Genomic DNA, 27,738 nt, shown 5'->3' on the forward strand with positions numbered 1-27,738 from the left:
CTAGTAGCGAATAGTTCAGCTATAGGTACTTTATTAGTTCCTGAATATATTTATATTGCTATTTATCTTTGCCCATTGTAATCGATATACCTCATAAGGATTAATAAAAATGTTTCTTGATATTTTCACTTTATTTGTGGCAGTGGCTTGACGATTCAATCCTATTACACCAATGTTATAATTACAACCACGAATATTACGAAAGAGGATCCCCAAGTCGGCCTCTAAATATGTTATCAACCACCGCGCTTTTAAATAGGTTTACAAAAGTCACCACTCGTGTCGCTGACGGACAAAGTGATCCGAATTTATCGGGGGAATAAGATATGATTAGGGATGCCAACAGAAGCTTACATTCATGATGATGTGATTTATGAAATTCTTAGCTCTTCAATGCCATTCCTCGCATTTGCAATGACTATACTGCACAAAATTGAAAAAAAAATGGATCGCATTGCGCTCATCACCGCGCCGCGGACATTTTTGAAAGCCGATTAAAAAACGACATAAGTGCAACGGAAATCAACCTTTTATGGGATGGAATTGAGCCTCCTCCATGCTATCCCCTTGATCACAACACTATCCTCGATCCATTGGCCATGTTGGGAAATTACGTCAGCGCAGCCATCTTTGATTTGAGTCTCGAATAGCTTTTGGTACTCAAAAATGTTGTCCTATTAACTGGCTGATTGTGGTAAGCATGGTACATACCGGTAAACATGGTACAAGTTTACCGGTACATCGGGAACGCGGCGTGGCAGGTAGCGTGCGTGAAAGACGTCTCTGAGGCTAATTAATTCGCCGATTTAAATTTTACGAAATACGAGTTTTCCGGCGATAAATGTTTGTTTTATCTTATTAAGAATTTAAGATAACGTGCAGAAATTTCTTCATCAAATTATTTTAAAGACTCTTTTGAATTAAGTCAATTACCTTTATAATAGTATATACTCCCGTAGTTGTGATGGCAATGGTACCACCACAGAGTGAACGCCATGAAATACATTTCCTACCTCTTACCCATACATAGCTACCCCAATCTTTGACTTTCCAGGTTTACCATAGTATTGGTCATCCTGATCTAATTCAAAGGAAACGGTTAATTTGAATACTTCGCAATATTGGTGGTTCAATGACTGCGTGCTTCTACCTTCGTGGTACAGCATCCCCAGTCGCCTTTCCGCGGTGTGAATCAGGGCCGGCCCAGGGCTCATTCCGCACGATACGCCCTCCAACCAACCATCCCTTGGATACGTATATGCCACTAAATTCAACCGTCTCCCACTAAATCCCCTTAATTTTTCAACGGGGTGTAGACGTAAGGTGAGGGGGGGGGGGGGGGCAGGAGTGCGAACCCCCTCCCGCGAGAGGATGAAATTTCTTTAGCATTTAAATCGAATGCCTTCACACTCAAAATAAGTCTTTTAAAAGTGCAAAGTCCATTTTTACCACATTTTATTATGCTCTCTTTCTTGTTAGCGTGTCCTTCCAGCCAAAATCTTGCAACTCAAATTTCGACTCCTTCTCAACTAACTAAAGCGCTGAAATTTTCAGGATAGGTCAGAGCTCGATGACCATGCAGTGTTCTTACTTGTTTACCTTGATCGGATCAGTGTCTCGAGTAATAAACAAATATAAAAATAAATTATGTAGATTAGTTCCAAAAATAGCTACCACAATCTAATGGAAGGGTTACAATCGTTAGAGGGGAAGTCTCTTCACAACACTGACACATTTCAGATAACACAAACGAAAAGCGTGGGGCGAATGTAAAGTTTTCTGGACGGATATGGGTAAAGGTAGCACCTGTCCTGATTTGCACTGACCAACGAAGAGATGGTAAAAAATAATCCAAATTTCCCTCGGAGGCTCAGCCGGTAGTTTTATTTCATTGAATTGTCCGTCTTTTTCCATTGACCCTGTTTCAGGAGAAATAGCAGTCTTCATCCTGGTCCTTCTAAGAAACGGGAGCTTATGCGTTTCAGGCATTTTCCCGGAATTCAGAGAACTAGATTTCTTTATGCTTCCCTCGGAGCTTTGCTTTTAAATTTACCAAAGCCGACTTAATTCATTGCTTTGCTATAAATTCACTGGCTATGAACATGAATGTACATATTGTCCATTCTCCACGGCAAAAGAAAAATGGAAAAAAGTTAAAAAAGGAAAGGTATTAAAAAAACAAATTAAAAAATATGAATAAAAATTTCATTGCTTTTTGCAACTAACAAAAAATACATACACATACTGTGGACTAATTGATTAATCAGTTCAATGTATTCTTTACTTTTATGTATTCTTAAAAAAGAACTACAACTCAACATTTTTTTAGAATGTAAATTTCTGCTATCACAAACAATACACTACCCTCACAGAACTAACATATACGCTCAAAAATGTTGTTCTGTTAACTGGCTGATTGTGGTAAGCCTGGCGAACCGGTACAGAGAAAACGCGCCTTCGGCGCGCCATGTAATATGAAAGACGTCTCTGAAGCTATTTAATTCGCCGATTTTGTTTTTACGAAATACGAGTTATCCAGCGATAAAATTTTCTTTTATCTTAGCAGGAACTGAGGATAACGTGCAGAAATTTGCTCATCAAATTTATTTTTAAGACCCTTGAATAAGTTATTTACTATTATAAATATTAAAATCCCGTAGTTGTGATAGCTATGGTATTTTCTAATGCCGTCGTTAAATTTATATTTGGCTCTCAAATGCGCCTTCCAATTCTATTCGTCTTCAATGATATCTATTTCGGCCATCCTCTCCAGATGGAATTATAATATATAAGGATGGAGAGGAGATAATAAGAGAATGTGGCGGCTCGCAAGAATCCTAAGACGTAAATTGGAGACATAAATTGTGAAAAGAGAGGGAGGCTGGTATGCAGAGGGTCCCTTGATGAGCTAAGGAACGTTTTCCCGTGAGCGCTTGTCGATACCTTTGTGATCTAAACGTCCTAGTAGCGCAATTGGTTGGACGCTCGACTGGCAACCGAGAAGTACTGGATTCGAATCCCAGTCAGGCCGCATTTTCACCCTCTAATTTCTGACTTTTTCCATTTACCACAACACTTTTGCCCTCATCTGTTTTCTACTGTGTGTCCCCTTTCTTTCCGATCCTATGAATTCATTTCTGCATAAATAAATATAAAGCTGGAGAAATCTTCTCGGATTTTTCACCGGGTGAGTTCCTCAGGGCAAGACAATCCGAAAATGATGCATTCTTATGTAACCGGTCAGTTTTACGCCGAAAGTTCTCTGCTTCCGTCTGATTGGCTCGCGCTAAAGCAGGAAGATGATAGCTTTTGGCGCGAAACAGACTGCTATATAAGAAGGCACCATGCCCTGAGGACGATGGCAGAGGTAGCATTCGAAATGTCGTCCTACCAGCGACTAATCCGGTGGAAAACCCGGGAAGATTTCACCAGTATTACACGCCGGGAGATAAAAAAAATATTAAATCATAATATTTATCATATTTCTTTTAAGGAATTAAAAAAAATTACAAAAAAAGGTAGCGCAACTCGTAGAGCACTTGACCGGCAATCGAAAGTTCTGGGCTCGAATCCCAGTCAGTCCGCATTTTAACGCTCCGATATCTGGCTTTATCCATTTACCACAGTGCTCATTGCACAGTTATCTTCATCCTTTTTCTACTGTACATTCCCATCTCTTATTTCCTTTCCTATAAGTTTATTTGTGTATAAATAAAATTGTAATGCATAAGGAAGGATATAAAAAGGGAATATGAAATGCGTGAGGAGGCAAGTTATTTATTTTGAATACTCATCTTGAAATCTTAGTAAAATATAGATATGATAAAAAGTTATAATGTACCTACAAGCAAGGAGTCGAGAAAGAAAGGGAATATGACGGCGCGTGAGAAAGTAAAGACGGAAATGGGAGATACAGAGATTGTGTTGGGAGAGGAAGGATGGTAGGTTGGTAGGCAGAGGGTCGCTAGATGAGCTTAGGAACCCATGAGCGCTTGTCAATACGTTTGTGATCCGCAGGGCCGAGGCTTTCGCTCAACGGGAATCAACCAGACGGAAATTTCAGCGAGCCGATTCCAACTCTCTCCTCTCGACACCGTTTTATGTGACGACATAAGCACACCCCCTTTCCCAACCCTTCATTCATGCAACATCCACCTCTTACCCAAACCCACCCTCTCTCTCCATCAATCCCTCCCGCAACAACGAGGACAACCCGTCCGTAATGCTCTCAGGATACTGCTACGCTGATATTTGTATAGAAATACGGTGTGCTTCGGCTTGCCGGACCTCTGGAAAATCCCAGACGTTTCCTATAATTTGAGCATTTTTTATTTTTATTTTAAAATTTACAGAACAGATTTAAAAATATTTTTTCTTAATTTTCCACCCAGTATTTATTTGAAACAACTCTGCCGTTTTCAACCTTTTCAGGTCATTATTAAAAGGTGAAAGAACTTAGAACAATCGCGATAACTTACTGGACCACTTTAACCTTCTTAACTCTCTTGATAATGACCTGAAATGGTTATCTCTAACAAAATGTATTGGTTGAATAAAATAACTTTGTTTTATTCCACACTTTATTTTAAATAGCACGACCCGGGTTTCAACATCTAGTGTTATCATCAGGCCTAAGACCGTGTCTTATATTAAAATGTATTGGCACTGGCCGTGAATTATAATTAAATCATTTGTGGTAAATAGCGGGTAACGTTTTTTTCTAACACTCATAATGTATTTCAAGTTCCTTCCGGGCCCCGTAAAAATGATATCAATGGTTTGCGAGTTCACTTCGTGGAATGATGACATGATGGATTCAAAAATAAACTAAATATTCCACTCAGTATTTATGTAAAAAAAATAATCAAACGGTTTTTACCTTTTCAGGTCATTATCAAGAGGTTTAAGAACTTAGAGCAAATGTATTTTGCCTCTTGATTATGACCTGAAAATGTCGAAACCGTTTGAGTTTTTTAAATAAATACTGAGTGAATATAAAAAAGTTTATTTTTGAATCCATAATTATTTGAAGTTTATTATAAGTGATGGTACAATAAACGTTACCGGAAATTTTCCGCAAATGCTTTAATTTTACTTCACGACCGGCGTCAATACATTTAGTAACAGAAAAATATATGTGGAAAATCGCGATTAACTTTTATTTGCTATTATGTTAGAGTTCCACTGCATAAAGGCTGAAATGGCTATCGAAATTATGAGTGAATTGAATTAAGAATTATAATCTGGACTCAGTGCATAAAAATGATAGGTTTTAAAAATAATGGTTGTTGGCGGAAATGACAAAATATAATGTAATCATAGAAATTAGAAAATGCATATCGAAAGAAAAGATTTTTTTAAAGGCATTAATACTTCTCCTAGGGTGAGACTTTTTCATGAAATGAGATGCGTGCTATTTATTAAGGTGAGTGTCTCTAGTAGGTGTTTTGCACTAGGTCTATCCAGATCTGTGTAAGTATTCTAAATCATTCCTCTTAACGCTGCTTAAGCTATAATTACCTATTACCAAACGCTCCCAATTCTTGAAATTTCATGATTACTTAAAGTAGATGCATTGAGTTAACAGGTTCTCCTCTGCATTCCTCTGTAATGACGACATACCACTCCACGGAAGTCCACAATCTAATATAAAAAGTTGACCCTGATTAGCAATTGTTTAAGTCGCAAATTTGAAAAATATCAATACACAATTGAGGTACAATAAAATGCTGACAAATGCCCGCTGTATGAGCTATGAACGTTTTAGGATGATAGCGTAGTATTTCACCCATTTCCTACCGGTGATCTAATATGAAATCACTTAAGATTTAGCATATTTCAGGTGAAAGCTTGCTTATCAAATAATTTAATGCTGACATTTATAAAATCTCATTTAGCTATCAGAGAAATGTACCTGATAGATATATCATGGAGGATAGATATGAAAATATAGAGACAGATAATTACGAAACATGCTAATATTTTAGTAATCTCATATGATATCGCCGGGAGGTAGTGGGTGTAACTGGTGAAACGGGTAATTTGATTCGAAAAGGCAGAATAAGGCCATGCTAAAGGGGAGGTAGGCTCGCTTACGCCTTTATGACTCGTACACCAAATCCTCATCTTCGGAGCTGACTACAACTTTTCATTGTTAAAAATTACCTTGTAATTTAAATCTACACGGAGCTAATTTCAGAGTGGAGATAAATTAGACGCCCCAATAAGGAATTATGAATTGTTTCGCGCTCTTAAGGTACGCCGCGCGTGCGTGACTTTTTTCATAATGGAGCAATTTTTTTTAGTTGAAGAGCTTTGCTCCGCAGAGGAAGGTAAGAGACATAATGATTAGCAGTTACTTATGAGGCTCACACGTGACTGCTTTGGACACTCAACGGCGTCCATCTTAGTGGACTTCAGACGAGTGCGCTTTCAAAAGGGTTCTTCTCGTCCAGCACCGCAGAATCATACGCCAAAGGCGAGCGTATGCATATTTCGCGGTAGGGGACGGTCCAAGTGCATGCAAGGAAAAAAATAATCACGACACTTATATTTTTTGTGCTCAAAACAGTCATACCCGTGGGACATGTGCGTGATATATCAACCCCAGAAACACAGGCTCGACAAGTTTTCACCAAGAGGCGTTGTGACCTCTTCATCCGCCCATTACGTTAATTCACCTCACTGAACAAAATTGCCCTTCGAAGTGAAGAACAGTATCTTTGATAACTTGAATTATTTATGTATTATTATGAATGAATTATTTTCTTCTCTCAAGAGAGGTTTGGAAAATAACTGGGCTGTGGGTAGCGGAATGAGTATGCTAAAATTGACAATTATATTGTTTACCAACTTTCAGGAGTTGGGTCTGAAATAAATGAACTTTTCACAGTATTTAGAGAACCACAAGTGTGTTATTACTGTCCAAGTAAACTAAATTCACCCTAACCAGCCTGTTTACAATACACATTTTTTATGCGCCTTTTTTGTGATGTGGGTGTAGTGCTGCGTTTGTGTTAGCAGAAACTTAAAAATAATAATGGAATTGATCTTTTTCGGAAAGAAAACATTATAATAATTTTGAAAACAGATTTTTAATTCTTTTCCCAAGATTTTTTTTGTTGCTTTAATTTTTAAATGATTTTTTTAAATTGAAAATAGTAGTTTTACTTATTTTACACTTATTTGTTTCTATTTTTCTTTCTTCAAAGGTAATAAAGCAAAAAAATAATAAATTAAATAAATAATAAAGCAAATAATTTTCCAACAATTAAACAATTAATGTATTAATAAGTTAATTACATATTCTACCAGAAGGAAAGAGATGGAAAAGACTCATAGACGAGTTATTTGCTGAGGCAGTTGGTGTTAAGTTGGAATTGCTGGGTCATAATTCCAGATGTTGGTGAGGAGCTTGTTCTGGGTTTCCCCGAGCCTGGACTTGAATTTACTGACTAGATTTGAGATGAAATCCTTTACTGTGGGCAGCTTGTGGGCAGAAAGGATGTCAGAAACTCGGAGAGGGTGGGATAGGTTTAGGAGATGGCGAAGGGATTTGTTTTGGAAAATATCCAGTTTTTTTTGGGTTGGAAATAAACATATCAATCAAACAATCGTTAATATTTCTGTTTGTGGTATCCAAAGACGTATTGAACCCTCCACCCCTCGTAGCTAAACAATAATTTTTATGGTACTCTCTTCTCTGCATTTATAAGTGTAATACAGTTCTAAATTATGTGAACGAGTTAGCGTTTTGGGCACTGATTAAAGTATGCATTCAAATCCTCTTCATTTCCGTATGATTAAAGCTAATATCAAAGGACAGTAAAAGAAATAGGGGATCATTTTCTGCAGAGCGATGTATTTGAATGTTACTTTTGAATATTCGAGTGTTATTTCTATTTAGCAAGGGCACAATTATCCAAGTAGTCAAGCACATTGAAATGCATGGAAAAATTATATTTATTTTATTTGAAAATTTTCTTTTTATATGGAATATTTCCACCTCATCGAAAGAGAATTGTTTTTGTACATTTGACCAATTCTGTCTATTCATATGAAACCTCTTCCCCTTGTTAATAGCTATTTTGGCCATTTTTTTCGTCGTGGGAGAGAGGGAATTATTTCCTCAAGGCTTGAGAGGGGTGAAACGCCCTGCGTATCTCTCCTGGCACGCCAACTCTGTATCTGAACAATCCACTCGCGTGGAGCGCGCTGCTGGCCCTCACTTGTCATTTTTTCGCAGACGAGTGGAGACGTGCGCACGGTCCTTCGTGGCGTGCTTTGTCCTCACGCGCGTGACCTTAAACCACTCAAAAAAACTCCCTCTCGTAAACGCCTAACCAAGAACTTAAAAATACGTCAACTGGTCATCCACGGGCGTACTTAAGAAAAAATATATGTCCGTTTTTCCACTTCTCCGCACATCGTGCTTCAATTTTTACCCCGGAGTGGACGCGAACCATCCCCTTTCCATTCCTCCGCGATGTTCCCTCTCGACTAAGATTTTATGGTTAAGATGACGCATCACTCCCACCCGAACTTTTGTGTCGTATTAACAAAATAAAAGTCACTGACATTTTTACATAAATACCTGGTTTTTATCCCACGTTCGATTTCAATGAATTTTTTACTATCTTCAGGTCCTTGATCCACAGATGAATCACTGCCCCTCCATTTAACTTTAACTTTGGACGAGAACTCAAGGCAATGAAACACGTAGCGCAGAAGAACAACTGCTGTGCAGACCATCGACATATTGCTAAAGATATAATGTAAAACCGGTCGTTAAGTAAAATTAAAGTATTTGTGGAAAATTTCCATAGTACCTTTTTATTTATTTATGTTCTAAAACTGCACCACATTAAGCCCGAAACAATTCTCTATTTATACCACTAAAATGGATTGATTTGTTGTAAACAACGCAAATATCCACTAACTTCGAAACCAACGGGTCAATGGGAAATTAATTGGTACTTTTGTGTGCCGTAGAAAATAAAAAATGCTGGTACGCATATCAAACTCGCCAGATGTCAGCAGTGTGTTCAATACCGTTTGATATTTATCATTGTTTTGAGCTCCGGTAATCGCTTTTTCTCTATCTAGCGAGACAGACCAAAACAAAACTGCTGAAAAGAGAAAGTCTCTCGATATCATGCGCTGTTGCCGCATCATGCATCGTGACGCACAGTACAGTGCCGGTCGTTTACAGGAAGCGCGCCAACTGCCGAGTCGGTGGCAACCACGCGTCTCTTTTCTCTTCCCTTCCCCAAAACGGAGCTGCCAGTACGCAAACAGAAACATCTTGGTAAATAATAAGCAGCATTGATCTTATTAGTGATAGTTAATGTAAATTTTATATATACCAGTAGTGCATTCATTGTACAGCATACATCAGTAGCAATCGATTTTCAATTGACCTATAAGTCTCGAAGTTAGCAGGGAGTAGCGTTGTTTACAACAAATCAATGAATTTTAGTGAAGTTAAGAATTTATTTTCTTCAAACTGTTAATACTAAATCGGGATCTCTCATATCAAAATTTGCAAGTTACTGGAACAAAATCTACTGGAATACCGAGCGCTGAAAGTTGGGCAACTTGGTTTTACGCGCAAAAAACGGGTACTTTTTTTTAGAAAAAATTAAGTACAGCAAATACTATGAAGCTGAAAATTGAAAAAGTATATGATCCAGCGTAGAAACAAATTTTCTTTTGTATGCTTTTTATTGAATTGAAATTGATTGCTTCGTTTAGACTCTAGAGCTCCTCAAACTCGGGTGTCTAGCTTTTTTTACAGACAGTAGGGATAAGTTGTTTCATGGATCACCCACGATTTGAATACGATGAAAAAAGAAAAAATCAAGACTACATAAAATGAGTTCTGTCTGTGATAAAAATTATTATTAATCTATCTACGTTCAATTTCCTCGCGTCATCCGCTGTAATTAGTGATTATCAACCTTTGATGTTCTCTTTTGGTTTATGTACTCTTTCTGGCCACTGCAAAAATTCAAAGCCAAAGGGCATCGCCAATCCATTTCTATAAAAAGTAAGCTTCATCTCAATGCATGCACTCCGCATCTTGTTGCCCCATGACTTTTCAGACCTTCGTGTTCATTATTAAGGCCTGTCGATGAAAAACTGGGGCAAAGCTAGTGTTATTCGCCTACTGTTCGATAATGCAGCTGCATAACGACCGTCATAATTTTAATTTTGTGGGACATTGAAACCCGTCGATATATCTCTTCATAACGTCGGATTGAAAAATGTGTTGTTGAAGGGTGTAATTGACTAACTTATCGTTTCATACCCCTTTGTACCGGAATTCGGAGGGCTGAGCACAACCGAGGAAAACATTAATCTCTCATTTATTTCTAGATATCCTCTGTAATTTACTTACCATTCGCCTGTAACCCTTGGGTCTATGATTTACATATCTGAGGGGAAGTTTACCGATATTGTGAGTTTTTACTTTGAAGAGTACGAAATGCTCACTTTTTTTCTTCACTTGAGAATATTATCGATATTTAAATTTAATTTAGACGTTTCGTCTTGCGTGAGCTCATAATTATTTTTCTTTGAATAATAAACAATATGTCACGAGTAAAGTAACTAGAACATAATTCCTTAATCAGAGGCTTAGACAAAATTTATGCCAATTACGACTGCCTCCTCTTTTTTTTCCTTTTTTTCATGAATTTTCATGAATATTTCGAACTTTTAAACTATAAACATACTCCAAAATAAACGACGTGGTCGCTTATTGTTGGATGAAATTTCGGTTACCATGTTAAACATTTCATCATCACTGGTCAACAATCCTAGGATTGGTTTGGCGCAGCTCTCCGATCAGTCTTCCTATCAGCTAATCTTTTCACACCTACGTATTTCTTCTCTTTCGCATCTCTCTTTACTTGTTCCATATATTTTGCTCGAGGTCTTTCTTTTTCCGTCAACTTGCCCCTCGACGATTGTCTTCATCAGGCCATCATGTCTCAAGATGTGGCCTAAAAGGTTGTTCCGTCTTCTTGTTAAGGTTTTCATGAGGATTCTCTTCTCTCCTACTCTTCCTAGGACTTCCTCGTTACTAGTAAATCGGTCGATCTATTTGATCTTCATCATTCTTCTGGAGCACCACATTTCGAAGGCCCCTATCCTTGCTTTCTCCGCTGCAGTCATTGCCCATGCTTCACTTCCGTATAGGAGCATACTCCAAATGAACCTAAAAATATGACATGGGGTCGTACATTGTACCAAATTCTTTTCTGGAAGTGGTTAGATTGTAAGGCCGGCGGCGAGTCTTTAAATATTGCCGATGATCTATGGATCACGACCAAAAATATATATTTTCCGTTCTTGAATTAGCTCTTTCAAGCTGTTCACAATTTTGCAGTATCTTTGAATTATTGTTTGGAACTTAGATGTGGTTTGGCTTAAGGGGCTGATTTTGGTATTCTTTCAGACATCGCGTAATTGCCTTTTGCACTCTTCATGCAAAAACTCTATTTTAAGTGTGTTCCAAAACACTCTCTTAATTTTGCTGCGGATTTTTGTAAATATTGTAACATTCATTCATGTGTTTAAAATAGAAAAATATTTCTCGGGAAATGCAAAAGAGCATGATACGCATTAGGCAATGATACAAAGATTTGAACCTTATAAGAATTTATTCGAGCCTCGTCCAAGAATAAATTCCAATCAATTTTGATCATGTGTTATGCTTTGGTCATGTTTCATCAAATTCGCTGCGTGAAATGGGAGATGAAAAATATTGGTCCGAAAGGCACCCCGATATTCATGGCCTGTAGTTTGGCCCATGTGTATTGCATGAATTACTAATGCAGTATCGAGGGAGGTCCATGGGATATTCATGAGTAAATGGCAAATAAATGTTCCAAAGTAATTAAGTGTCTGGAAAAATTTTAATAGAAAGCTTTGGAATGGGAGGGAAATTAGTTAACTCAACAAAATATGACATAATTTTTCAAAAAGATTATGTATGTTCCGACTATAGGTGGGTTTTCGCTGTTGTTTTAAAAGGCAATTTAATACATCCGGTGGCGCCTTGGTGGTAAACAACGCGTCAGCTATGAGTCTGATACAAACATATGCATAGGCTGATTTAGGGGAGGATGGCAGGGGGGCACGTACCCCCCACACCCCAGACGCTCAAAAAGTAGACCAAATTTTTTATACGGTTATTATCGTTACGTTTGTTTTGTTTTGTGCATTATGGAGCCTCGATCATTGAATTTCATATTAATAACTACCTTATTAAAATAAAGAGAATATTTCGTAAAGTAATTCTTGTTTCTCTAATTTGATCTCATGTATGAGAAGATCGTCTGTCTGTCAGACCCTTGTGCCCCCCCCTCCCAAGAAAAAATCCTAGATCCGCGCTTGAACACATTTGTGGGTAACTTTTAGATATTCATCAATTATTTTGAAGCACTCATTGTTTCGATAAAAAACCTTTCATTTGACTACCACATAGAAGATTACCATCTATTCAATTTATTCAGAAATGAAGGGGGCCGGAGGAGAGGGGGGGCCAACCCCATCCCCCGCCATGATTCGCCAATAGTATCTATCTCGCTGCTGGCTTTTCTGTCTTTGGGACCTAAGTCCACAAGTACTGGAGAACGACTCCGTTTATGTTCATGATAAAAAATATGGGACTAAACGTAGGGCACTTTTTCCGGTAATAGTGATTCAATCATACTTTCATATTAAATAATTTTTTACCTAAGGATATACTGTATTTGTAGCTCAAAAGCTTTAGTTCATGTTTTCTTTATTATAATGAAATTTAATACATTATTGTCATTTCATATTAGCGAAGTTAGTAGTCAATTTATTAGTGACACTCCTAATCCTTTCTATTTCGAAGGAAATATCCTCGAGGAATACCAAGAGATGCAGGGACGGATCCAGAATTGTTTTCTAGGGAGGGCACTAGGGTCGGACAGGCAAACGATCTTTTCATACTTGAGATTAAAAAGCAAGATACAGCAATTACTGCACGAAATATTCTATTTACTTTAACATGAAAGTTATTAATATGAAATTAAGTGATTGTGGTTCTGTAATACACAAAACAAAACAAACGCAATGATAACGGTATGAAAAATTTTACCTATTTTTTGAGCGTCTGCGTGGGGGGAGAACATGCCCCCGTGCTCCCCTCCCCCTATATCTGCCTATGAAGAGATGAGTACTTGGGATTGACAGTCAATGGTTTGCGAGTTCATTTCGTGGGATGGTGACATGATAGAATCAAAAATAGATTGTCATATTCCAGGCAGTATTTATTAAACACTACCGGTTTTGAACTTTTCTTCTGGTCAGTATCAAGAGGTAAAAGTTCTATTACCTCTTGATACTGGCCTAAAACATCGAAACCGGTAGAGTTTTACGTAAATTCTGCTTGGAATATAACAAAGCGTATTTTTGTTTCTATATTGACAGACTAGGACAGAAAGAAGACCTTCAGGGAGCTGAATAAACTAGCTTGGGTTGGGAAGAAACGGACTGCAGCAAACCCATGTTATGATTCCAATATTACGAATGAACGAGTTCCTTACCCCTTGGAACTCATTTTGTGCCATGATCTCACGACACGTTTATCCAACTACCTCGACGACAGTTACTTACTCCTAGTCACAAATTTTCACATAATAATTAAATATGTGTAGTATAAATAATTTATTACAGTATTCTACCGATTAAGGTAGGTTTCCATTGAGTACTAAAGAAGTGATCTGGGAGCCTCCCTTTCCTTCCAGCGCTACCTTCTTCATTCCACTGTAAGGCCTAATCCCTTTCAATCTATCTAAAAATCCTATTCTTTTCCTTCCCCTCCCTCGTTTCCCTAACATTCTACCCTCTAACACCATTTTCAACATCCCCTCCCCGCTAAGGATTCGCTCCATCCATACATTCTGTCTCCTCCGTACCTCATCTAAAAGCTGCCTCACCTCGACAACCATATCCAGCACTTCGTCGTTCCTTTTCCTCTCCGTCCATTTCACCTTCTCCACACCCACATCTCGATAATTTATTGTAATATCAGTTGAACGAAGGCAGTAGACGGTTCATTTGTGACACTTGCAATCGTTAGTCAAACGAAGGAAATAACCCTCGTTGAAGACCGATGTGTGAACTGTGGTAGACAGACTAGGGCAGAAAGAAGAATTACAGGGAACCAAAGGAACTAGCTTGGGAGGGTAAGAAACTGTGATCTGCAGCAAACCAGTCATAGAATTGCAATGCTATGAATGAATACGTCACCCCTTGGGTACTGATTTCATCCCACAATCTCACGACATTATTTTTTATCCAACTACCTTGACGACAGTTGCTTGCCCCTGGTCACAATTGCTCGTAACAACGTCCATACTCACTTCACGGCGAAAGCTATTGTCCGCCCTCTCTTTTCTTCTTTCTTTTCGAACCCTTGCCTCGCAGCACGAGATGCCTGTGGTCATGAAGAACGCGCAGAAAGAAAGAAAACAATGAAGGAGACTCAAGACACCCGCTGGGATGGACAATACCTCGAGTCCAAGCTTCTCCCCCCTTGTCTCCGTGTGTTTTGTTTTATATATATATAATCTTCTCCTTAATTGTCATTCTTTCCTGACGCCGGTGAAGCGTTGAAACCCTTCGACTGCTCCTAATCCTGTCTCGGACGCCAACTCCTCGTCACGAGTGCGGACTCCCCGCAGATTGACGCTCTTAAAAACGGCACGAAACACATTTTCAGTCCTGCCCGCGGGAGATAAACACTTCAGGAATGAAATTCTCGGAGGCCCCAGCGCTGCGTGAGTCGAGATAACTGTACAAGCATCTTCTGAAGCTGTTTTTTAAAATAGAAATGCTCAATTATCACCGACATCTCTAAAAAAAATGCTGAATTTGTCATATTTCATAATTTTTTTTATGCCCAAGCAGTTTCAACTCATTTGTGTCATTAATATGGCTTAATGAACTGAGGCTCTTTTTGTTATTAATCAATAGTGTCGTTTTTAACTTAGTTTGCTATTATTAACGTGTGTATTTTTAACTCATTTATAAAATGCATTAGTACGGACCACCGTATGTTGAAGCTTTAAAACAGCACGAAAAAATTTCTTCCCGGAGCAATGTAATTCAGACATGAAATTCTTCATGAAGAGTAGGTCCAGGTTACTGTGCAAATTTCCGAATGAGTTAGTTACTTTAGAAGATCGTCACGATCACCATAATCTTTAAATTAATGAATGTGGCAACAATGTGAGAAGGAGGATTTTCACGATGCTCTACGACGGTTTTCTTCATTTATCGGTTACTAATGCAACAGCTTCTATGGTGTTAACGATCCTGACTCCCCTGCCGGCGTCTTTCAAATATTACGCTCGAAATTTCCAAGATTAATTTCTACATGTAACCAAGGACTCAGAAAATATGAAAGCAAAACATATTCGGAGTCAAGAATGCTGCGTAGGTCAAAATACTCGTTCATGGTACACTCTGTACAAGTGTTATTAGTTTTTGAAGGCGTGACTTTAAGTAATCTACTCGCCATAGTAATGAAAAGTAAAGAAAACTTTGTAATTCCTCATAAATATTTAATGTATGACCTAATGCATGATCTCAGGTTTTCCCGGCGTATCAGGTGCAGAAAAGTTTCTCGGGTTTTCCACCGGTTGATGTCATCCATGTCTCTCGACGGTTCGAGCAGCGACTTGCTGATCATCCTCAGGGGCATTCCGAATGCAAATATAGTAATAATATAATAAATAATACCATATTAATAAATATAAACCAAATAAACTTTTATGTACGACCTAAGTTTCGACGTGGCACGTCATCATATGGTACATATACATAGGAAACCGAAAAATAAACGGACACACCAAAAATTATTTTTTTTAATCGTTGTGTTTTTGAGATTTTTTGAAATAATTTGGTGTGTGACTGTTTTTTCTTCTGTGTTTCTCTTTTCTTTATTAGTCAACAATCCTAAGATTAGTTTGACGCAGCTCTCCATTCATCTCTCCTATCCGCTAACCTTTTCATGGCGACGTATTTCTTCTCCTTCACATCGTTTATAACCTGTCCTATATAACTCATTCGGGGCCGTCCCTTGCCTTTCTTCCCTTCCACCTGTATTTATACGATTGTCGTCATCAGGCCATCATGCCTCAGAATGTGGCCAATTAAGTTGTCCAGACTTCTGCTTAATGTTTTTAGGAGGCTTCTCTTTTCTCCTACTCTCCTTAGCACTTCCTGGTTACTCACACGGTCAATCCATTTTATCTTCATCACTCTTCGGTAGCACCGCATTTCGAATGCTTCCACTCTTGACTTCTCTTCTGCCGCTGTCAACGTCCAAGCCTCGCTTACATAGAGGAACAAATTCCATTTGTAGCATTTGATGAATTGTTTCCTTACTTATAAGCATTAAATATTTATGCGGAATTACAAATTTTTATTAACTTTTCATTATATGTACAAGTGTATTCTAATTAGTAGTTAGGAACCAATGACAAAATAAAATCAACCCCAGCGAAGCACCCGTGTGGTCGTTTCAAGTATATTACGTGGAATCAGTGAAAGATCAGCTGCGTTATCTCTTATGCCCAACCAACCATAGTCAGGTGCCCTAAATATATTTATTAAGGTCCATACTCCTCGTTTTTTTCGTCGAATTTTAGCTGTGCTTCCTACCATCTTCCGCAGCCTCTTTATCAATATTCCTAGATGAGGAGTGAATTATGTGTGGAATACGCATACCATTGAATTATATTTTAATTCCGTTTGTATGATGTTTGTATGCTTTTTTATTTCACTTCTGGTAGTTCAGTCGCTGTATTTTTATTTTAATCTTGGCCTTCGTGTGGATAAATTGTGTTCTTCAGTGCTCGGAATAAAATAACGAGCCTGATAAAAATCAATTTCTGAGAATTTGAGTTTAAATTATGTAACAATGGCTCAACATTTTATTTTTTCCAGTCTTAAAAATTGAAACATCAGCCTTGGAGAAGAAAATAAATTTGTCGGACGTCGGCCGGACGTGAAATATGCACAATTTATTGACCAAAACTCACGAAAAAAATACGTATGTGTGACTCTGATTCGTCAAGTAATTGATTAGTTAATTAGTAATTTTATAACAAGGGTTGTTAATTTTGATGGTTATAGTTACGAAATTAATTGTCAACGTTAACATAAAATTAAAATACCTATATGTAATGCTAATTGATCAATATACTTATAAATTAATTACTGGTTAGGTACAGTTGACAAAATAAAATCAGCCTCTGCCAAGTACCCGTGAGGTTGTTTGAAGGATATCATGTGCAATCAGAGGATGACAAGCCACATTACCTCCATCGTCCAGCCAACCATTGTCAGGTGCCCTTAAAATATATTTACTAAGGTGCATATTCCTTGTGTTTTTTCGTAATATTTCAGTCATGCTTCATATGCCGGCCTCGGTGGCGGCGGGGTAAAGTCCTCGCCTGCCAAACATGAGGTCGCGGGTTGGAGTCTCGCCTGGGTAAGTTCCCCTTACCTAGGGCATGGTTGTTCGTGTACGTTTCATTGTTGAATACTCCGATTTAAAATGGCCTACGAGAGCTGTATTCGGAGGTATGGGAATAAAATAAAAAAATAAAATATCATTTTCCTCAGCCTCTTTGAATCTCTCACTTTTCATCCATATTCTTCTATTTTCCTCCTCGTGAAATGAGGAACGATATTTTTTCCATTCTCTTCTGGACCACTCCATGGTCCATTCTCAATTTCCCGTCCACTGTTTGCTTGGGTCAACTCGCGACCCGCGCGAGTGCTCAAAAAATTACAACAGCGTTAAAAAGAAGAGGGAGATATGCTGAAAAACCCTTGGACGTATCAGAAACCCTTCTGTATCGCATCCTTTTCACTCCCGACCCCTTGCGTTCGTACCATTCTTACCCGCACTTTTTTTATATACATACATTCATCCACACCCCTTCTGCCGAGAATTTTGACCCTTTGCTGAAAAAAAGAGAGAGAAATAAAATAAGAATACGAGTCTTTTTAACCCATAAACACCCGCGGTGATCCTCACGTTCTTTACCCGTTGTCGCGTCTCTCTCGTATGTTAAAAAAACTGCGAAACAAAAAAAAAAAACAGAAGAGGGAAGAAATCCGTCCACTGCATGCCCATTGTGTTGTCATTCACGCGGACTCTCGGACTGTCGATTCGACTTTGTTTTTTTTTATTTTTTTGTATTTCTGCGACCCCCCGTGGTCCGAACTACTTGAGACCCCAGTCACAACAGCAACGCACGGGTACTTAAACAGCAATCGTCTCACAACTCCCATCTCCTTCCCTCTCCGACTTTTCTCTCGTAGCCCTTCTCATTACCGTTCCAGTTCAATGATATCCCTCCTGAACTACTCATCCCGTTGACGCCTCGCTTCCACCAATTTGAATGCTCGGAACAACCGCCCCTTTGACTCTCACCTCAATCTGAGCAATGCAAGCGTAACCACTAGCGTTGCTTTTCGCTAATTACAGAAATTTTGCTGTACCGTTATTTAATAATAAAATTAATAATAGCTTCTACATCTACATAATACCCTGCGAGCAACCTCTAGGGTATGTGGCAGAGGGTGATCAATCACCAGCATGCAGCATGCAATTTTACTCCCACATACACACGACACAGTCCAAAAAACGTCACGCATACTTACAAATTATACTACCATATGCTGTTAGAAATAATAATAAAATTAAGAAACATGCATTGAGTGTTACATAAGTTAGTAGGCTACTCTACAAGTCATCTAACCTATTTATGAGTTCTATCGCTGCAGTTATAATCTCTTATTGATCGTGGAAAAAAAGACATTCTGAATCTGTCTGTTCTACAGTCTATCCCTCTCATTTTATTTATATGATCTGATCTTCCGTAGTATGTAGGCGTCCGTAAGATATGGCGAACTTAGTTAGAAAAGACACTGCTCTTGAATTTACCAAAAAAGTTTAGTCTATTTTTCAATCTACGTTCTGACAGAGATTCCCATCCGAGTTTGTCTAAGAGGTCAGTCACACAGACTATCTTAACGACCTTTTATATATCTGGCTGCTCTTCTTTGCACGCGTTTTAACTCTGTTATTGAACCTTTTTCATTAGGGTCCCAAACACTGGCAGTGTATTCTAAATGGGGTCTAATGAGGGAAAAGTTGCTAATTTCTCTCACTTTGCCGTCTCACTTTCCTAATATTCTTTTAACAAAACCCATTTTACGATTATCTTGACCGGTGATTTCCCAAGATTTCGAGATTTTATAAAATAAATCCTGTTATTGTGGGCCTGAGAAGGCAAGGAATGCAAGTGATTATTTTTTCTAAATTGAGTTAGGAACATAAATTAAGTAAAGAAAGCGAACTAGATCAACTACATATTTATTAATGCATGTGATATTCCACTCGAAGCCATCGCAGAACAGAGATTCATTCATATCCCTTGGTCACCAAGCTTTTGCATATTTCTTTCATCAATTTCTGTACCTGACTCTGTTTAGAAAGAAAATAACTTGTACCCCTTGCCTTTTCACCCCTTCAATTTGTTTCAAAACAGACAATGAATATGTTTTCTTAAACGTCTTGGTGAAGTACTAATTAAAATATCCGACTTTTCTCTCTTAGTCCTTCTTTTCACCATTTCCGTTCAATTATATCCTTCCAACTATTTATTCCTTTGGCACCTTGTTCCGTCAATTTGGATGCTTGGAACAATCTCACCCTTATTCTGGCCTCAATTTGAACAATATTAGCGTAATTACAGGCGTTACTTTTTGCAAGGCAGCATCAGGGCTGGATGTAGATGAAAAAAGGCCCTAGGCTATTACTCTAACGAAGCCCTTGCACCTCCCATGTTTAAGACTGTAAATGACATGAAAAATACGAAAATACATCATTAATATGATATGTATATAAATGTGTAAAATGAAACATATTGTTATTGGTAGTAGCATTTATAAAAAATGTGACATGGATAATAAATGTGAAAAAGTCGAGAATATAGAGTTAATGTAGACCTCTTGATCTTAAGGTCCTAGACTGGAATCTAATTAGCCTGTAGGAAAATCTGGCCCTGGGAAGCACTTACATTTTGCTATTCTAGTGATAAACAATTGAATGAATGATAGATTTTGAGCTATTAGCTAGTCATTTATTATGTATTCATTTAGTCAGTATGGTGTAACAACTTTCTTCCTGAGGTAAGGAGGTTTGGGCATTGTTATAATGTTATTGTTATTGTTTGATGGTTGCCGAGTTGCTATAGCCAATGATTGCAACACAGTAATGTAGGGTAGAGGAGACTGGGGTAATGGCGGTCACTATGATTTCTCGTTAAGTGTACAACGCAGAGTCAAATTGATTGGCGCTGTCAACTCACGACAATTTATAGATATAATAGGGTGGTTTCCTATTATTTTTTATTGCCTAAATCGAAAGATTATTACTTATGGAGTACGTATTTCACGCATTTAGATTTTTAAATGACGATATCTATTTTTCGCGATTAAATGAAAAATGAAAAATTTCAAATGCGCGAAAACGCGACAGCTAAGTATGAATGCCGGGAAAAACTCCGTGTGACCTCGTTCTGGTTCCCGCTGCCGCTAGTGAGGTGACCTTGGGGCGAGGCTCTTAGCGCTGATACGACGCAGGATGCTAGCAGGTAGCAGAGTACCCTGCTATCTGGTAGCGCTTGGCTTAAATAAAGATTATTAATACCTTATCAAACGAAGGAAACTTTCCGACCCCAGCCAGTTTTAATAAGTGATTATTAAGACATGTTTCTCTGAGCTCTGTGCCTAATGCATGCATTGGTAATCTCAGACGATGTAAAACTCCTATCTAATCGTATAAAAACTAGGTCCCTGTGACGTCCCTGGCCCTTTTCAAATGAGGATAAAAATTGACCATTGCCATTCGTCTAAACCGGTATTTCTATAACCAAGTAATTTGTATATTATGAATACACTAATGGTGGGCAACGAATCGCAATCAATGCCTTTCGTTTTCTTTGATGAAGGAAACTACCCTATTCTGGAGTGCTCGCTGTCTTACCAATCGTAAATTGCTTATTGTTTAAGAAAGACTGTTTTGATGTATCGCCTTAAAAGAAAGACGATAGTTTAATCCCCTTACAGCTCTTACCGTTTACTTTTGATATGACGAGACTGGTCTCGTAACAACAAGATAAGCCATATTGTTCTATCACGTAGCGCTTAATTAAGGTTTTAAGCACTGATATTTATTTTTTTGGCCGTTGAATGAAAACATGCAGTTTGGCTAATGGCAGTCGCTCTGGCAACCGACCGGCATAACCCCATTGGTACAATATATATTTTTTATTCTATGCTTCAGAAGCCCAGAAAATAATAAGGAAAAGAAATAAAGCTAGTAGTTTGTAGCAGAGATCTTCAATTAAATAATCACAAGAAAACGGCTGCTATTGCTAAAAGAAAACTATTGCAAAAAGAGATGCAAAAGAAAATGAGCAGGAAACTCTTTGAATCTGACTATGACACTTCTATAGATGAGAAAAATATTTGTGAAGACGAATCAGAAAGTGAGTTACTTTTAAAGGAAATGGGTAAATGGGAATCTTTCTATTGCGAAGACACTTGAAAAGATGGAGAAATGTGGTATAGGTGCATTACTTGTGCATGATGGGCACCTTAAGAATGTTCTAGATGGAACACTCCTGAGGGGTATGTGACATGTGCTCCGGAATGTAAACTTAACTTAAGCTTCTAAAAGCTCATCAACTTATGTAAGCATATTCGCTGTGCCCTTAAAATTTCAGCCCTGTTTTACCATGGAAAGATATTTATTTTAATCAATGACTTCATATTATGTCCATATTTCCATTTAATTTTCTTGTAATTTCTTAAATGCGGAATTATCTAATATAATAAACATAAATATTTCAGTTTAACGTGTCTATGTCATTGAAAATTGTCATATTTCTTATTTTATAACCATTTTGTGGAAAATGACATTACCGACTGCCATTACCCCAGGATAGGGGTAATACCGGTCAAAGCTGGTTTTGTGATATTTTTAATTTTAGCACTAGCTAAGGTTAATTAGTGCTCAATTGAGGTCTGCAATAGGTAAAATAAACTATATGTAAACGATTCCGCACGACTGCGTTCCAAATTTAAAAGAAAGTGAAGCTTTATACTCATTTTCCCTTAGGTGACCGTCATTACCCCAGTCTCCCCTACTATTAGAAATAAAGAAGTCAGCATAACGGTTTGAACTACTTTCAAAATATTGTCGGATGTCCAAGATTAGAGTTGGTATAACGTAATATACAGTATGTATTATTTTTTATACTTTAATAACTTTTACATTTAATTGCTGCTTGAATAGCTTCAGTTATTTTAATTATTAATTACACGACCTGTTATTTCATGTGTTGAACGCGTTAGGTACCATGATCAGTTCATGGCTACATGATATTTTTATTTTTCGAACGCCAGCATAATACGGTAGACCAGATCATATAAATAAAATAAGTAGATAGACTGCATAACAGACATTCAGAATAACGGAAGCGGTGGAACTCACAAATAGATTAGATGACTTTTATTGTAGCTTACTAACCTTTTATATGCCTTAATGCATGTTTTTGAATTTTATTATTATTTCTAGCAACATTTTTTGTGTGAAATAGCTTTATTTCAGAAAACCTTAACAGATAAATATGCAATTTTTGCCTTTGAATGAATGCGGTAGTATAATTTGTTAGTATGCGTAACTTTTTCGTACCATGTGGTGTGCATGTGGGAATCCTATTGCATGCTGCAGATTGATCACGCCCTGCCAAGCACCCTAGAGGTGGCTCGCAGGGTATTACGTAGATAAAAATTTAAGTACCTTAAGACTGGTATTTTGTATTGCTTTATGACCATTCCAGTATTTGCACAATTGGTTTGCATAACAATGGAGTAAATGAAGAGAGATCAGAAATTCTGATTCCGGTATGGCGATATTTTGAAGGCTGTTGAGGTGCTCGCCGTCCGAATCACCTTCATAAATGAATTAATGAGGCGATAACTTCAATTTATTTTCCCATAGGTTCATAATTTAAATTATCGGCGGGTGAGAGGTTTTTCCCGTGATGAATGAACTTATGACCTTGCGAAGTGGGTTTCGAAGTCAACGGTATCTTCGACAGGGCATGAAACATTTGATTTCAGTTAAGTAGGAGGTAATGTAATCCCCCTTCAGAAGCTTATGATAAATAATGATTGATAATCGGTTCATTTTTTCCTTCAGATATTTCTTCCGATTTACTTGGTTACCGCATTTGTACGATATTTCAGTTCCCTTTGGCTAATTTTATCAAAACCCTAATTTCAGTTCTTCAATGGGCAACTATAAAATAATCATTTAGTGATCATAAATCAACTAAATTCAAACAAATATTTATGAAAGAAGTATAAGAGGAATCTTTGAGTCTAATATAATCACATAATTGATGCAGCCCTATAAAATAATCTGTGAGTAAATTTAGATCAACTGTATTCACACAAAAATATTTGTGAATGAAGTCTAAGAAGAACTTTAGACTCTAATTTATTCACATATATGATTGGTGCAGCCCAAAATAATATATTAAATACAACCCGTGGCATATTCTATAATACAGTCAAACTTAAAGTTAACAAGTTACTTACAGCCAAACATATTACGTCCCGTATTTTCCTTAGGTATTTTAGAAGATTTCTCTTTTCTCCCATTCTCCTTAACATTTACTCAATAGTTACACGGTAAATCCATTTTATCTCCATTATACTTCGGTAGCGCCACATTTAGAATGCTTCCACTCTTGATAACGAGTATGTCGAGAAAAAACGGCAACATAACGGAAAGCGTTCTCAATGCCAGAGCGGCACTCGGGTGTCGTGCGTTAAGTTTTAATACTTGTTTACGCTGCTGTCATCTTTCCGTTAATTGTTATCGTATTACATTCATCATCATCATTATTAGTCAAAAACCCTATGATTTGTTTGACGCAGCTCTTCATTCCTCTCTCCTATCCGATAGTCTTTTCATATATAAAACTAGGAAAATCACGCTCACACTCACGCACCACGCGGATTTGCTCAGAGGAACAAATTTCCGCGTAGGGCTCAATCAGCCACACACTCATGTTTGCAGGGAGCATCATCTTAGAGTAAAACTCAAGGATCAAGCTCCCCGTATCACCCTTAAAGATATATATTAGTAATTGCTCAAATTAATTATCTAAGCCTAGCGCGCAGCCTTCGAGTCTCCCAGCCTAATTCCAGTAACAGCTCTAAGTTTGCTCTATTGTCCGTTATGGAAACAAATTCCATGGTTTCCATCCGGCCTGAAGATACTGTGGAGATCTAAAAAAAACTTTTTAATTTAGTCCATAAATATTTACATATAATGTCATTTTAAAATCATTTTTATCCAATAGAATAAGGTGAATTGTATTAATTTTCATTATACGCGGTTTTATATGGCCACTTCTTATTTTATTATCCAGTGATGCTTGTGCTTTAGACCTGAAGATGATAAATAAATGTACCGAAACTTTGGTTGTACTCGAGGTTTAAATTCAATTCCTGACCAAACTTCCATATAAAGAAACGTGATTAATTTGTATTTCATATCGCAAGCGGTTTCATGAGGCTGTAATGACGGTTTCAGCCTACAATTATATGAAACTCATTGGTGCAAAAGTCACACCAGCCTCAAGAAAAAAGCGCAAATCATATTAAATATTTCACAATAACTAACAAAATATTCGAGAATTATTTCCGTTTTAAAAGCCATTAATAAAACATAAAATAATTATTCTTATGTATTTAGATCAAAACTTTTTATGCACCTTGGCTCATCTATGTGATGATAAGCATTTATTTCCTTTCTCATACCGCTCTTTAGATGAAAATCATGTTGGCACCCATGTTATTGTCGTGTCTTTAAAAAACTGACACTATATTGTGTCTATTATAATTAGTGTGAATTATTTTATTTTGAATTAATTTTAAATTAATAATTCGATAGCGTAAAATTTGGAAAGAATATAATAATTTGCGTGATGATTGTCAAGCGGTTGTTTATCAATAATGATTAGGATTGTTTGAGAGTTTTTAGTGCAGATCAGACAAAGAAATAAGATCGGCCAATGAATTAAAATTTTAACAATTGATCACTACGGAAATAACAGTCATTTTGGAGGATTTATATCACGACATCACTGCTACTAATTGTAAGTTATAGTCACCACACAACCGTTATCATGACAAAATCAAAATGGAATGAGAACATCCACGAATTTAATGACGGCTAGCGTGTGGTTATTCATTTTCTTTGACACGATTTCAGAGCAGCAACTGCTCGATAAAACCTGATATGTGCTGTTTAACTACTTTTGCGAGTCATGGAATAAATTCCAATTTGGTGCAATTTATTTAGTCATGATAGAATCTCAGCTGCCTGAATATGTTGAACTCATTAAGATGCCATTGATTTTAAGCTCTTGCAATGAACAACTTCATTTATCAGTTTGATTTCTCATTCAAAATGCCATTAAATCCACTGATTATACCAATTTAATTTTATTATTGGCAATTAATTATCCTTGCTGGGCTTAATTAGCAACGCTTGGAAACGCTCGTTTATGGTACGATCACAAGTAGACGTGAAACTTTCGATTATCATGATTAAGAGATATTTGTTATAATTAGGCAGCTAACGGGAATAAACGTTCATCGTATTAAAGAGTGCCTTCTCGATGAAATGAAATTTTATTTTTTTATGGTGCATACATGAGGTGGAATTAAAAAAATCGCAAATTACTTTTTTGAGGGCATGAAGTGAAAGGAGAACTTTATTGTATCAATAAAATTCTATTCTTTAACTCTTATTAAAAATTTAAATCTGTATGAAGTACCCAAGTCCCTCAATATCGCGATAACGAATAGTAAACTAGAAAAATACGCCGTCAGCAGAATGACTATGAGTAGAAACTTCGAGCGAATATTTTAAGGTCTCTATCACGAAGGTGCTCGATTTTTTGTATTCTTTGATATCTATATCTAACCAGTAATGGGCGTACATCAATAGTACCCATTCACAGAACTACTATGTATCACAGTTCCTTTTATATATCAGCTCATGCTATGCTTGGAATTCGAATCCCCCTAGAGTTGAAGGATTTTTTTTGTTACAGTTTAAAAAAATGTTAATTTTCATTACATTTTCGTGAAACTTGCTAATTGAATTAGCGTAAAAATGTGTTATATACGTGTTTCCATGCTTATCAAATTTATTACGATTGTCGTATGATTTTTGTTGCATAATGTAGAAAATTACCTACTATTATAACTTTTAAAAATGAAAGTAGTGATTATTATATGATTTTGGAAATCTTAAAAAATGTTTGTTTACATTTTTTTAATGAAATTCGGTATTTTAATTGGGAGAAGAATTTTTTTATCTCCGTTTCCCTTTTACAATATTAATAGCGAGTTTTTAATATTTCTATGCTGTAACTTTACAGTCTAAGTATCTGTGTAATTACATAGGCTCCAAAGAAGTTTCCTAGAATCAATAAAATATATTTATTTATATCTTTTAGTAATTACAGGGTGGCTGGTATATAATACCTGGCTTATAGTATTAGAATAGCCTAGTATTATAAAATATATACCTGGATAAATTACCTAGCTGTGATTCAGGCTTCAATTTCAGAATGATAATTGACGTAGACCATGAATTTAATCAACTACACCTCGCTTTCCGGGCCAAAATGCAGGCTCCTACATTCAGGTTAAAAAAATCCAACAAGAAAGCCTAACTTACAAATATAACTTACTTATACAAACAAACTAACTTACTTATATAAATACTTTTTGTCGTCACGAAGTGATATAATGTGATTTTTTTCACAATAGAGACTGTCTTCTTCATTATGTTTTGCTCTATGCACGCCAAATAATGCGTGGTTTGGTGTTTTATCCGAGCTTTACTCCCTCATTTACGTTTTTACGACTTTAGTACATAAGCAGAAATAAATCAACCTCTGTGGTGAGATATAAAAATGATGAGGATCAAATGGATCGACCGAGTTAGAATTGAGGAATTCCTAAGAATAATAGGAGAGAAGAGGAGCCTCATTGTACCCTTGATAAGAAGTCGGAACATCCTTATAGGCCACATCTTGAGACATGATGGCCTGATGAGGACAATCGTCGTGGGACAAGTGGATGGCAAAAACGGGAAAAGAAGACCTCGAACCAAATATATATACAACAAGTAAAGAATGATGTGAAAGAGAAGAAATACGTAGGTGTGAGAAGATTAGCTGGTAGGAGAACTGATTGTGAGTGGAGAGCTGCGTCAAGCCAATCTTAGGATTGTTGACCGGTGATTATTATGATAATGACAGTGCTCACAGGTTCACGTTTTAAATTCAACTCGATACAACATGTTTAACAGGCTTAATATCTTAAGACCATCCGAAGGTCTCTCACATTGATTGTTTCTTCTCTTTTACGCTAATTTATATTAGTGTCAATTTGAAATGCATCATCAAGCGTATTCGCCGGCTACGGACCCACGGTCTTAATCCATTTTCAAGTGCCCCGGGGCGCCTCCAACTACCTTCCCTAGTCTCGCCTTTGTAACTTTCACGAAACCCTATT

This window comes from Ischnura elegans, chromosome 9, assembly GCF_921293095.1.
Source record: "Ischnura elegans chromosome 9, ioIscEleg1.1, whole genome shotgun sequence".
In the NCBI taxonomy this organism is placed as follows: Eukaryota; Metazoa; Arthropoda; class Insecta; order Odonata; family Coenagrionidae; genus Ischnura; species Ischnura elegans.